The following is a 12,094-nucleotide window of genomic DNA, read 5'->3' as shown; positions in this document are numbered from 1 at the left end:
ATGTTTACTGTACTCAGATATGGAAAGCTGTGAAAGACTGTTTGCAGATGAACAGAGAGGTTGCAAGAGACTACGGGTATATCCTATATGCCATGGGTTATATGTGTAGGCCTACCTACAGTATGTTCACAACATACAGTTAAACATCACACAATGTATAGACCTATTACAGTTGGAGCAGGCCAACCCTGCAGGAGGTGTGCAGGGTTCGGTAAAAAAAAAAAGAAGCATGTATTTAAACTTTTATTTAACTAGGCAAGTCAGTTAAGAACAAATTGATATTTACAATGACGGCCTACCCCAGCCAAACCCGGGCGACGCTGGGCCAATTGTGTGCCGCCCTCTGGGACTCCCAATCAGGGTGATACAGCTTGGATTCAAACCAGGTACTGTAATGATGCCTCTAGCACTGAGATGCTAGACCGCTGCGCCACCCGGGAGCCAAATAACACCCCAGACTTTTATTCCATCCCAGCAATAACACACCTGATTCAACTTATCAAACCTAATGAGTTGATAATCTAGTGTGCTATTGCTGGGCTGGTATAGAAGTCTGCTCACTCAGTAGGTCAGGGATCAGTGGAGCAAGGTTGGCCGCCGCTGGTATGGAGTTTTTTTTTTCACCTGAAATGATGCTTTAGTAATAATAACCTACTTGTTACCACTCAGTTATCTATTGTTGTTTAGAGTAACATGTCTAATCTTTACATACCAGTTAGCTTATTTGTACATTCTGAAGTGATGAAGTGTTGATTCTTTGAAGTCTTTAAACTGTTTTTAATTGTTAAACTATTATGCAAAATGAACTAGTGTCAATGTTGATTAATCACAATCCTGCAATAAAGAGGGGAAGGAGTTCTGTCTGTAATGTGTCTGTGATTCTGTGTTGTGTTCTCAAATCAACATTTCCTTTTTGTTTGATTTGATTGTCACTCTCTCTCAGTATATCAGCTGTGTGAATCCATTTTGCAGCTTATCATATGTCATGCATCGCCAATACAATATGATGGAATTACTGGCCTTATGGGCATCTGTCATCTGAAGCAGAGCATGGCTAAACTCTCACATTGTTTACATGTTGAGCTGTATGTTCTCAATTTAAAATTATACCAGTAGACAATGTATATGAGGCAAACTATATACCACATTTTGTACATGCCTTTTAAGTGCTGACATAAAAAGAAATGGTGCAAATCCAACCCTTGTAATTTCGGTACAGTATGAAAATAAGGAGATGAGCATTACAGGTAACATTTTATGAGATTCATTTAATTTCATTCATTTTAGCAATGTTGCTAGCAAAATGATTGAAGTTACCATAGACAGTACATGGTTGCTCTATGCATCAGTGGATAAACTAGAAACTGGGCTAACACAGCTAAACTTTAAGTCAATAATATGCGTTTTTTCTTCTTTTTTTTATGTTGGCTTTAGAATCGTGAGAGAAATAGGAACTAGCTAGTTAGTTATAACCTAGGTAGCTTACAAGGTTAGCTGACTTTTCTTAAAGAAAGCTACATGTCCCTCGTGCTAGCCTTTACAGCCAAATATCACTTCAGAAAAATATTAATATGGCCAGCATTGTAGACCATTTCTGCTTTAGATCATCTTGAGATAACAGAGAAATGCTGTGAAAACCAACGCGCTGACAACGCACTAGATTGCGTGTTTTGTTGAAATGTTTCGCCTACACGCACTGTTTACTCCTACTGCACTAATCTGCTGAGCACCTTTTGGAGCTCCGCCCTAGCAAGGCATTTGATTGGTTTGACGCATTGAGAGGCGTCACAGATTTACACTGGGTTCTGACCCCTCTTTAGATGATTTTTAGATGATTTCTGACATGGAACTTCCTGGTTCGTGACGAGGCTACAGTCCATACAACTAGCGTGTAGAAACAGTGAAAAAACAGAGGTATGGCTAAAGTCACAGTCCATATAACTAGGGAAATTAATTTTTCTCCTGTTCATGAAAAACGTCTGCCTCTGCTGATTCACACAATGTTACCCGCATCTCCCCGGCTGATGTAAAGCACAGACGATTTGAGAGGAGCAAGATTTATACAATAAACCAAGGATATTATTCATCTTTAGAAACGGGAGATAAAAAAAATAACCTTATCTTATTAGACTTCACAAAGTTGTGCACGGGAGACCGACGAACCGGGATGTTTCCAATATTGATCCCCCCCCCATATGAACAGCCAGAACTGAAGCCTTCAGTATCACAGAGCTGGAGCTTCAATGATATACTCATGAGTCATTCCCCTAGCTCTGAAATTCATGTCATTTTCTACTATTCTTTATTGAGGTAGCCTCCTATCATGCAGAGTAGAGTAGTTCATTGCAATGTGTTTGAAATGAAAATAATGGATGTAATGTTGAGAATGTGTATTGGGTGGACATAACGCAACATAAGAAAACTTTATGAGCCGGGAAAATATGTTTCTACTCATATTGTGTGTGTGTGTGTGGGGGGGGGGAGTTATGGTAATTAAAAAGCACAGGCCCAAAATAGCTAACGAGCTAAAGGTTAAGGCTGTTCCATCGGATTGCACAACAAAGGGAAAAACTTAAGGTATTGTACTTCCTGTGTGCCAGCTGCCTGCAATGTACCCTGACCTACTTTTCTATTGTCTATTTTTAGAGAATGAGTCTCCCCCCCCCCCCCCCCCCCAAACATGACTCTGCTAATGTGGCCGTCCTGTGATGTCAGTCTTCTCTGTAGCATGCCTCACCTAAATATGGCCCCATAGGATGACAATGACGTGGGTACCCATTTTCTTGGTTCAGTGAGCAGCATATGTTCAGGGTTTAACATATGGAAACATATCTCGTGTGGATTTGAATAGAATAAAACGACCTCGGAGAAAAGAGAGGCAAACAATTTGGACGTGTGTTCATGGAGCCTGCATTCGCCCAGATAAAAAAATACTACAGTTTACTATAGAATACTATAGTACTTACTATAAAATTCTACAGAATGCTGTAGTAAACTTTAGTATACTGTAGAATACTATACTCCACACTGAAGTATCCCTCAATCGTGTAGTGCTTACTAAATAATTTTTATATCAATTGGGCTGCTAGCTAGCTTTACTGCTAGCTGCTAGCTTTACTGCTAGCTGCTAGCTGCTAGCTTACTGCTAGCTGCTAGCTTTACTGCTAGCTGCTAGCTTTACTGCTAGCTGCAAGCTTTACTGCTAGCTGCTAGCTTTGTCAATGCTGTTTTGATTTGTGCTCTCCTTGGGGAGCTCATACTGGGGATTTCCTCTGAGGTTCTCCCTCGATTGTGTAGTGCTTATTGTAAAATTGTGGTATAGTATGCTATACTCCACACTGTAGTATCCCTTGATTTATTTTACTATTTAAAAACACAATACAAATGTGGATACAATGCATTTAGAGATTTGTCGAGAATAACATTTTTATTTTTTTTTAAATGTATTTCCATTGTGGCCCAACATGTTACAGCTAACCCACATGAAAAAAAATACTACAGTATACTATGGTCTAATTACTGTAGTATTACTAGATACTATAATTTTCACTGTAGTGTTTTTGCAGACATTACTGTAGTATACAACAGTATTCACTATAGTGTTTTTGTGGACATGACTGAAGTATACTACAGTATTTACTGTAGTGTTTTTGACGACTTGACTAGTATCCTGCATTATTCACCGTAATGTTTTTGCGGACATGACTGTAGTATATTGTAGCAACACCTGCCGACTAGGGTTAGCTAAAATGGCACAACTACCACTCTACACCAGTTACTGTTTAATGAAGGGAACACCTCAACCAGAACATAAGACTCTACACCAGTTACTGTTTAATGAGGGGAACACCTCAACCAGAACATAAGACTCTACACCAGTTACTGTTTAATGAGGGGAACACCTCAACCAGAACATAAGACTCTACACCAGTTACTGTTTAATGAGGGGAACACCTCAACCAGAACATAAGACTCTACACCAGTTACTGTTTAATGAGGGGAACACCTCAACCAGAACATAAGACTCTACACCAGTTACTGTTTAATGAGGGGAACACCTCAACCAGAACATAAGACTCTACACCAGTTACTGTTTAATGAGGGGAACACCTCAGCCAGAACATAAGACTCTACACCAGTTACTGTTTAATGAGGGGAACACCTCAACCAGAACATAAGACTCTACACCAGTTACTGTTTAATGAGGGGAACACCTCAACCAGAACATAAGACTCTACACCAGTTACTGTTTAATGAGGGGAACACCTCAACCAGAACATAAGACTCTACACCAGTTACTGTTTAATGAGGGGAACACCTCAACCAGAACATAAGACTCTACACCAGTTACTGTTTAATGAGGGGAACACCTCAACCAGAACATAAGACTCTACACCAGTTACTGTTTAATGAGGGGAACACCTCAACCAGAACATAAGACTCTACACCAGTTACTGTTTAATGAAGGGAACACCTCAACCAGAACATAAGACTCTACACCAGTTACTGTTTAATGAAGGGAACACCTCAGCCAGAACATAAGACTCTACACCAGTTACTGTTTAATGAGGGGAACACCTCAGCCAGAACATAAGACTCTACACCAGTTACTGTTTAATGAGGGGAACACCTCAGCCAGAACATAAGACTCTACACCAGTTACTGTTTAATGAAGGGAACACCTCAACCAGAACATAAGACTCTACACCAGTTACTGTTTAATGAGGGGAACACCTCAACCAGAACATAAGACTCTACACCAGTTACTGTTTAATGAGGGGAACACCTCAACCAGAACATAAGACTCTACACCAGTTATTGTTTAATGAGGGGAACACCTCAACCAGAACAAAAGACTACACCAGTTACTGTTTAATGATTGTTTCTTGTCTAGCGTATGTGAGCCTGAGAAGACTGTCTGTAAATCGTGAGTTTGTTTTGTTATTTTTGAATGTTCATTTTGAGTTTATTAAATGTTCAAGATGAACAATCTCAATCCTGCTGCATATTGGTCCTCCTTTTCCAACGATGATTTCGCTATATCGTCTGACGACGACGACAACCGTGACAGAATCTCCCACCACCAAAGGACCAAGCAGCAGAGGAAGGAGCAACAGGTGGACTGGAAGGAGCAGAGGGAATTTGAATTGGACAAACGGGAGAAATGGACATGGGAGCAAGTTATGGCCGGAGAGGGCCCATGGAAGAAATGGAGCAAAGACCGGGAATGCTACCGAGGAACACGACTGGCGATTAAACCCGAGAGGCAGCCCCAAGAATTTTCTTTTGGGGGGGGGGGGGCATATGGGTAGTTTGGCGGGGCAAGTTTGGAGCCCCAGGCCAAATCCCCGGACTGTTTCTCGGAGGCCAGTTAATGGACAGGTCTCGTGCTTCGGGGTAATGGGTGTTATGGCGAGGCCAAGTGTTTTTAGGCCAGTACGCGCTATACCAGCGCCCCGCATTTACCAGGGGGTAGTGGGCATTCAGCCAGAAAGGGCGATGCCAGAGGTAAGCTCGAGACCGCCAGTAAGCCTCCACGGTCCTATATATCCTGTTCCCGCTCCACGCACTAGCCTAGAGGTGCGTGTTCCCAGTCTGGCACGTCCAGTACCAGCACCACGCACCAGGTTTCAAGTGCGTCAGCCCAGTCCGACTCGTCCTGTTCCCGCTCCCCGCTCTAGCCCTGAGGTGCGTGTCTCCAGGCTGGCACGTCCAGTACCAGCTCCACGCATCAGGCGTCTAGTGTGTCAGCCCAGCCTCGCCAGTCAGGAGCTGCCAGAGCTGCCCGCCAGTCAGGAGCCAGGAGCTGCCAGAGCTGCCCGCCAGTCAGGAGTCGCCAGAGCTGCCCGTCAGTCAGGAGTCGCCAGAGCGGCCCGAATGCCCGGAGATGCCAGAGCGGCCCGACTGCCCGGAGATGCCAGAGCGGCCCGACTGCCCGGAGATGCCAGAGCGGCCCGACTGCCCGGAGATGCCAGAGCGGCCCGACTGCCCAGAGATACCAGAGTGGTCCGTCTGCCCAGAGTCTGCTGATGACCAAGAATCAAGGGAGTCTATCAGCAACCCTAAACTGAGTAAGCCTGACAGTTCAGAACTTAAAGTAATTAACGGTTTCATTAATGAGTCTGCATACAGGGTGGAGAGGAGGAGGTCTGCCCATGATCCGGAGCAGGGGGAGTCTGCCTACGGTCCGAGGCTGATTGGGTCGGTCGGCACTCTGGAGGACAATAGGCCGGAGCCTGAACCACCACCTGCATAGGTGGGTTGGGGAGGGGGGGTGTAGCACAAGTGCCGTCGGTGACGGCAGCCACCCTCCCTTCCCTCCCTTTAGTTTAGGGGGATTTTTTGTTGTTGTTTGGGGTTTTCGGTATTCTTGAGGTGCTTCCGGGGTTAGCACCTTTGGGGGGGGTACTGTCACGTCCTGGCCAGTATAAGGGTTAATTGTTATTGTAGTTTGGTCAGGACGTGGCAGAGGGTATTTGTTTTATGTGGTTCGGGGTGGTGTGTTATTTAGGAGGGCATTTGATTTATGTATTCCGGGGTTTTTGGGCACTGTTTGATATTCATGTAATTCTATGTTAAGTCTAGGTAGTCTGGTTCTATGTTTAGTTAATTGGGGTGTGGACTCTCAATTGAAGGCAGGTGTGGTCTATTTTCCTTTGATTGAGAGTCCCATATATTAGGGTGTGTTTGTTTGTATTTTGTGGGAGATTGTTTCTTGTCTAGCGTATGTGAGCCTGAGAAGACTGTCTGTAAATCGTGAGTTTGTTTTGTTATTTTTGTATGTTCATTTTGAGTTTATTAAATGTTCAAGATGAACAATCTCAATCCTGCTGCATATTGGTCCTCCTTTTCCGACGATGATTTCGCTATATCGTCTGACGACGATGACAGCCGTGATAATTGTTAAGAGAATTATGTTCTCAATGTTAACTTCAATTAAAATACTCCGTCTGCAACTCAGAGTTCGTAAAGTTCTGGTTTAAATAAAACAGACAGAATTCCCAGCTTACAATAGTCAAGAATGTTTATTCACGAGTGTGCTCTGCAGTTCATATACAAAGACATCGAATATATACCAGGCTCCTTTATTTACACACGCACATACACACGAACATTAAGGAGAGTTAGTTATCTTCTTCCCCAGAACTCTCAACACTGTAGATCATTACCCAGCCGACATTTTCATTCCTCTGAGATTAGGGAAACCTTGAGGGGTACTCACTCTCATATCATAAACACTCAGAGTTCAAGCTATGTCGGGTCAACCACAGTTTAACGGTTCTTGGTGTTTACTTAAACACACACACTAACATTCCTCTCTTCCCCAGTCCAACCTAGTTAGATTTATGCTGAACATTTTAGTTACTCATTATACAGGCTACATAAACCATATCACTAACAATTAGGTTTCAGGGTAGAATTATTTAATCGTTATCTTTTAACATAGAAATTCTTCTATCACTCATTCAAGGGTTTTTCTTTATTTTTTACTATTTTCTAAATTGTAAATAGTAAAGACATCAAAACTATTAAATAACACATATGGAATCATGTAGTGACCAAAAAAAGTATTAAAAAAATCAAAATATATTTTATATTTGAGATTTTTCAAAGTAGCCACCGTTTGATTGATGACAGCTTTGCACACTCTTGGCATTCTCTCAACCAGAACATGAGACACACAGGTTTGTGACAGGCCACCTATTGAGTTGGGTCAACGGTTCTGAGCAATGCAACAGACCCAACAACATACCTCAGCAAAAAATAAACCAAAATGCATTACATCTAAACGTTAGTGATTCTAGGCCCATTAAAGGGAAACTCTACAGAAGCAGATGTAAAGAAGAAACTACTTTTTTTTGTAATTTATTTATTTTTGACCCCTTTTTTCCCCCCAAATGTTGTGGTATCCAATTGGTAGTAGTTACAGTCTTGTCTCATCGCTGCAACTCCCGTACGGACTCGAGAGAGGCGAAGGTCGAGAGCCGTGTGTCCTCCCAAACACGACCCAACCAAGCCGCACTGCTTCTTGACACAATGCCCACTTAACCCAGAAGCCAGCTGCACCAATGTGTAGGAGGAAAACACTGTACACCTGGCGACCGTGTCAGCATGCACTGCGCTCGGCCCGCCACAGGAGTCACTAGTGCGCGATGGGACAAGGACATCCCTGCCGGCCAAACACTCCCCTAACCCTCCCCTAACCCGGACGACGCTGGGCCAATTATGCGCCGTCCCATGGGTCTCCCGGTCGTGACAGAGCCTGAACTCGAACCCAGAATCTCTAGTGGACCACAGCACCACTCAGGAGGCCCAAGAAGAAACAAAGTTGTTTAAACCTTATAGGATTAGCTTGTTTGACAGAAATAACACACATTAACAAGAGTACACCAAAATGACTTTGATCTGTTACTTCCACTAGATAGCTTTCTGAAATACAACAGTGTTCAGCTGACCAAGTTCACAAGAGGACTAAGAACAATAATGTTCTTCTGATGGTAGAAAATAAAGAACAGTTAACCACTGCATTTACATAAACAGTAGATATTTTAGAAATACAAATTACTTTACTTAAAGGGTCACTATTGGAGGGCACTGCCAATAAACTGCCTGGACCTCAAACCAGCAAAGCCTCTCCAAACAAACCAACTGAAAACAGAAGGACATTATTGTAGTGGTTTTACATAATGAACATCTTGAATATTGTTACATGAATAAACTCACTGATGGTCAAACTGAACACATACAATTCAGAACAATCGACCACACACCAAACATTTCTTAAAGACAAAAAATGGTTGCTCACAGAAATCAACCAACAGCAACGACTTACAGTCTATACATACAAAGGACCTTCCAGGTACAAAGCTTCACCTGAGCGTGACCAAGGGATGCTTTTATACGTTTCTCTCCTCTTCTTCTTCGTGGTTTAACGGTGGTTGGCATCCAATATGTTGCATTACCACCCCCAACTGGACTATAATATAAATCCATGATACTTGGTGATGCAATCCATTCATTAAAAACCTACTCCCCCACTCCCCCACTACTTTGACCCTATCTGCTCCTGCACCATGCCAACGGCCTGGGAGAACGGGACACCAAAACTCAACACACCCTGTAACTCTTCTGAAGTCAAATCTTGTATACCCAAATACTTCTCTGCAGCTGCCAGCACAACATCTATTTTCTGTGATTTTTGTTTCATCTCTGTGGTACAGTTGATAACCATTGCTATGAACACTAACAAGCCGACCTTACTGAAGCATAAAGTATATCACTCGTTGGCCTATCCCTCTGTTCTGGCACAGATCTACTACTCACAGGGATCCTCTCAGAATCCCTCACCCTTGACCCATCCTCCTCTACTTTCGTCACTGCTTCAGCATATGACATCTTCTGCACTACTCTGACTCTGGCCACCTCAACCTGCCTCTCGCTCCGGACACTTCCGATCCCCAGCAACATGGGCACGCCTACAGTTGACACACAACTTTATCCACCGAAACTACACAATCCTCTATCCCATGCTGTCCTGCACACTTCCCACATCTTAGAATCTCTCTCCAACACACTGCTGCGACATGGCCATAAATGTGGCACCTGAAACACCGCAGTGGATTCGGCACAAAAGCTCTAACAGGATAACTGATATATGCTAAAATGACTTTGTCTGGTAAAGACTAACTCAAAACTCAAAAGGACTGACAATGTTTCACCACGCTTACCACCGGGTCTACGTCGCAACAAATGGTCGGGCGTCACAAACACCAGGAAACTTCAAATACTCCACTTCCACACTTAAGGCTACCCCCCAAATCACTCCTTTCAATGGTGCCCTGTTCCTAAGGGCAAAGCAAGAAACCAATCTAGACCCAAGTTGCAAGGCGACAGAGCACCCGCTCCCTCTGGGCAGAAGAAACACAAACAAATATCACAAGTCCACTACAGGTTACCTTCACTGATTCAACTCCACCCAGATCCTTTCCCACCCACCCTTAAAAAACATTAGTGACATCTGCTGGTCTGCAATGAAAAGCAGCATTTGAAGTTCATATAAAAAAATCCACAATATTCCTCAAATCTCCAGCGGCTAGTTGCGGGTCTTAGTAGACTACTATCATTTACCATACAGGATAGCAACTTTCATCATGCTTCCATTTTTATGCTGTGAATCCCTTTTTTTTGCTGTGAATTAAACTGTGAATCTATGTCATTATTTTGTTTTACTTTACTGAATTAAACTAATTGTTTAAACAACAATGTGCAGAAAGTGTGGTTTCACATAAAACAATTATAAAAATAATATGCCTTAGCTGGGATTCAACCCCATTCCCTGTTGTCTGAGTGTTCTGGTCCCCGAGACCCCTACTCTACCTGCTAAGCTACCGTTCAGGTGACGTTACATGAAAAAAATGTACTACATTGTAAGTTGTTCAGTCGAGGCCGGTGTTTGAAAGCAACTTGGAATCGAAGAAAGCACCAGAACCACGACAAAATCTGTGGGGTCTCGCATTTTGCCAAACAGTTTGAAAAACCACGTGATAAAAAAAAAATGACGCTTCGGACGTCGTTGAGCATCGGTACATTGTGTCGGATCAGTAATACTTTGAAACTAGCATCGGTACATTGTGTCGGATCAGTAATACTTTGAAACTAGCATCGGTACATTGTGTCGGATCAGTAGTGCTTTGAAACGAGCATCGGTACATTGTGTCGGATCAGTAGTGCTTTGAAACAAGCATCAATTCATTGTGTCGGATCAGCAGTGCTAAGGACAAGCCTTTTATCTTGTAGAAGAGGATAAGAGGACTCCCAAACCATTGTTTGATATCAGCCACTAATGGCTGTGAAATGCTAACGGCTCAGACAAGGTAAAAATCTGTCGTTCTGCCCCTGAACAAGGCAGTTAACCCACTGTTCCTAGGCTGACATTAAAAATAAGAATTTGTTCTAAACTGACTTGCCTAGTTAAATAATGGCTAAATAAAAAACAGGTATTTTGAGTCTATTGATGAGTTCCCTTTGGTACTAGTAGTTTTAATGGACACATGTTAAACTTCTTCAGGATCGGTGATCGGTCCCCCACGGGACGGTTGAGCTAACGTAAGCTAATGCGATTAGCATGAGGTTGTAAATAACAAGAACATTTCCCAGGACATAGACATATCTGATATTGGCAGAAAGCTTAAATTCTTGTTAATCTACCTGCACTGTCCAATTTACAGTAGCTATTACAGTGAAAGAATACCATGCTATTGTTTGAGGAGAGTGCACAGTTATGAACTTGAAAAGTTATTAATAAACCAATTAAGCACATTTGGGCAGTCTTGATACAACATTTTGAACAAAAATGCAATGGTTCATTGGATCGGTCTAAAACGTTGCACATACACTGCTGCCATCTAGTAGCCAAAATCTAAATTGCGCCTGGGCTGGAATAATACATGATGGCCTTACTCTTGCATTTCAAAGATGATGGTACAAAAAAATACAAAAATACGCATGCTTTTTTCTTTGTATTATCTTTTACCAGATCTAATGTGTTATATTTTCCTATATTCATTTCACATTTCCACAAACTTCAAAGTGTTTCCTTTCATGTACCAAGAATATGCATATCCTTGCTTCAGGTCCTGAGCTACAGGCAGTTAGATTTAGGTATGTCATTTTAGGCGAAAATTGAAAAAAAAAGGGTCCGATCCTTATTAATAAATGTTGCACTTTTTTGTGCATTTCCTTGTTATGCTCACTAGGCCTGCTTTATGGCTATGCTTGCTACTTTTGTTAGTTTTATAATGTTTGTTTGCTTGACATGCTATGCTATGCTATGCTATGTAGCAATTGCTAAATTAGCCTGCTATAACTTCGGCCTACCATTCAGCATGCTATTACACTCCTTACTGGCCATTCATTGTTAATTGCTGCTATGTTTATTTATAGCTTTACCCATTTATATGCTTATTACATTTTATTATTGTCATTAACAGACGATTAATTATGCATGTTCATTGCGGTTTTTGATCAGTATTATTTGTACCTTCCTGTCTCGTGCTTCTATATCTACAGTGCTCGCTGTTTGGGGTTTTAGGCT

At 42.3% G+C, this 12,094-nt stretch overlaps 1 protein-coding gene across 1 annotated transcript in view; it reads right to left on the bottom strand.

Annotated features, from left to right (window-relative positions):
- The window catches only part of LOC115172913 (MAM domain-containing glycosylphosphatidylinositol anchor protein 2), a 207,437-nt gene that overhangs the window by 146,283 nt on the left and 49,060 nt on the right, over window positions 1-12,094 (bottom strand). The gene's annotated exons all lie outside the window — the stretch shown is intronic.

This window comes from Salmo trutta, chromosome 33 (genome assembly GCF_901001165.1).
Source record: "Salmo trutta chromosome 33, fSalTru1.1, whole genome shotgun sequence".
In the NCBI taxonomy this organism is placed as follows: domain Eukaryota; kingdom Metazoa; phylum Chordata; class Actinopteri; order Salmoniformes; family Salmonidae; genus Salmo; species Salmo trutta.
Note: the sequence above shows the minus strand (reverse complement) of the source record. Positions and strands in the feature narration are given on the sequence as shown.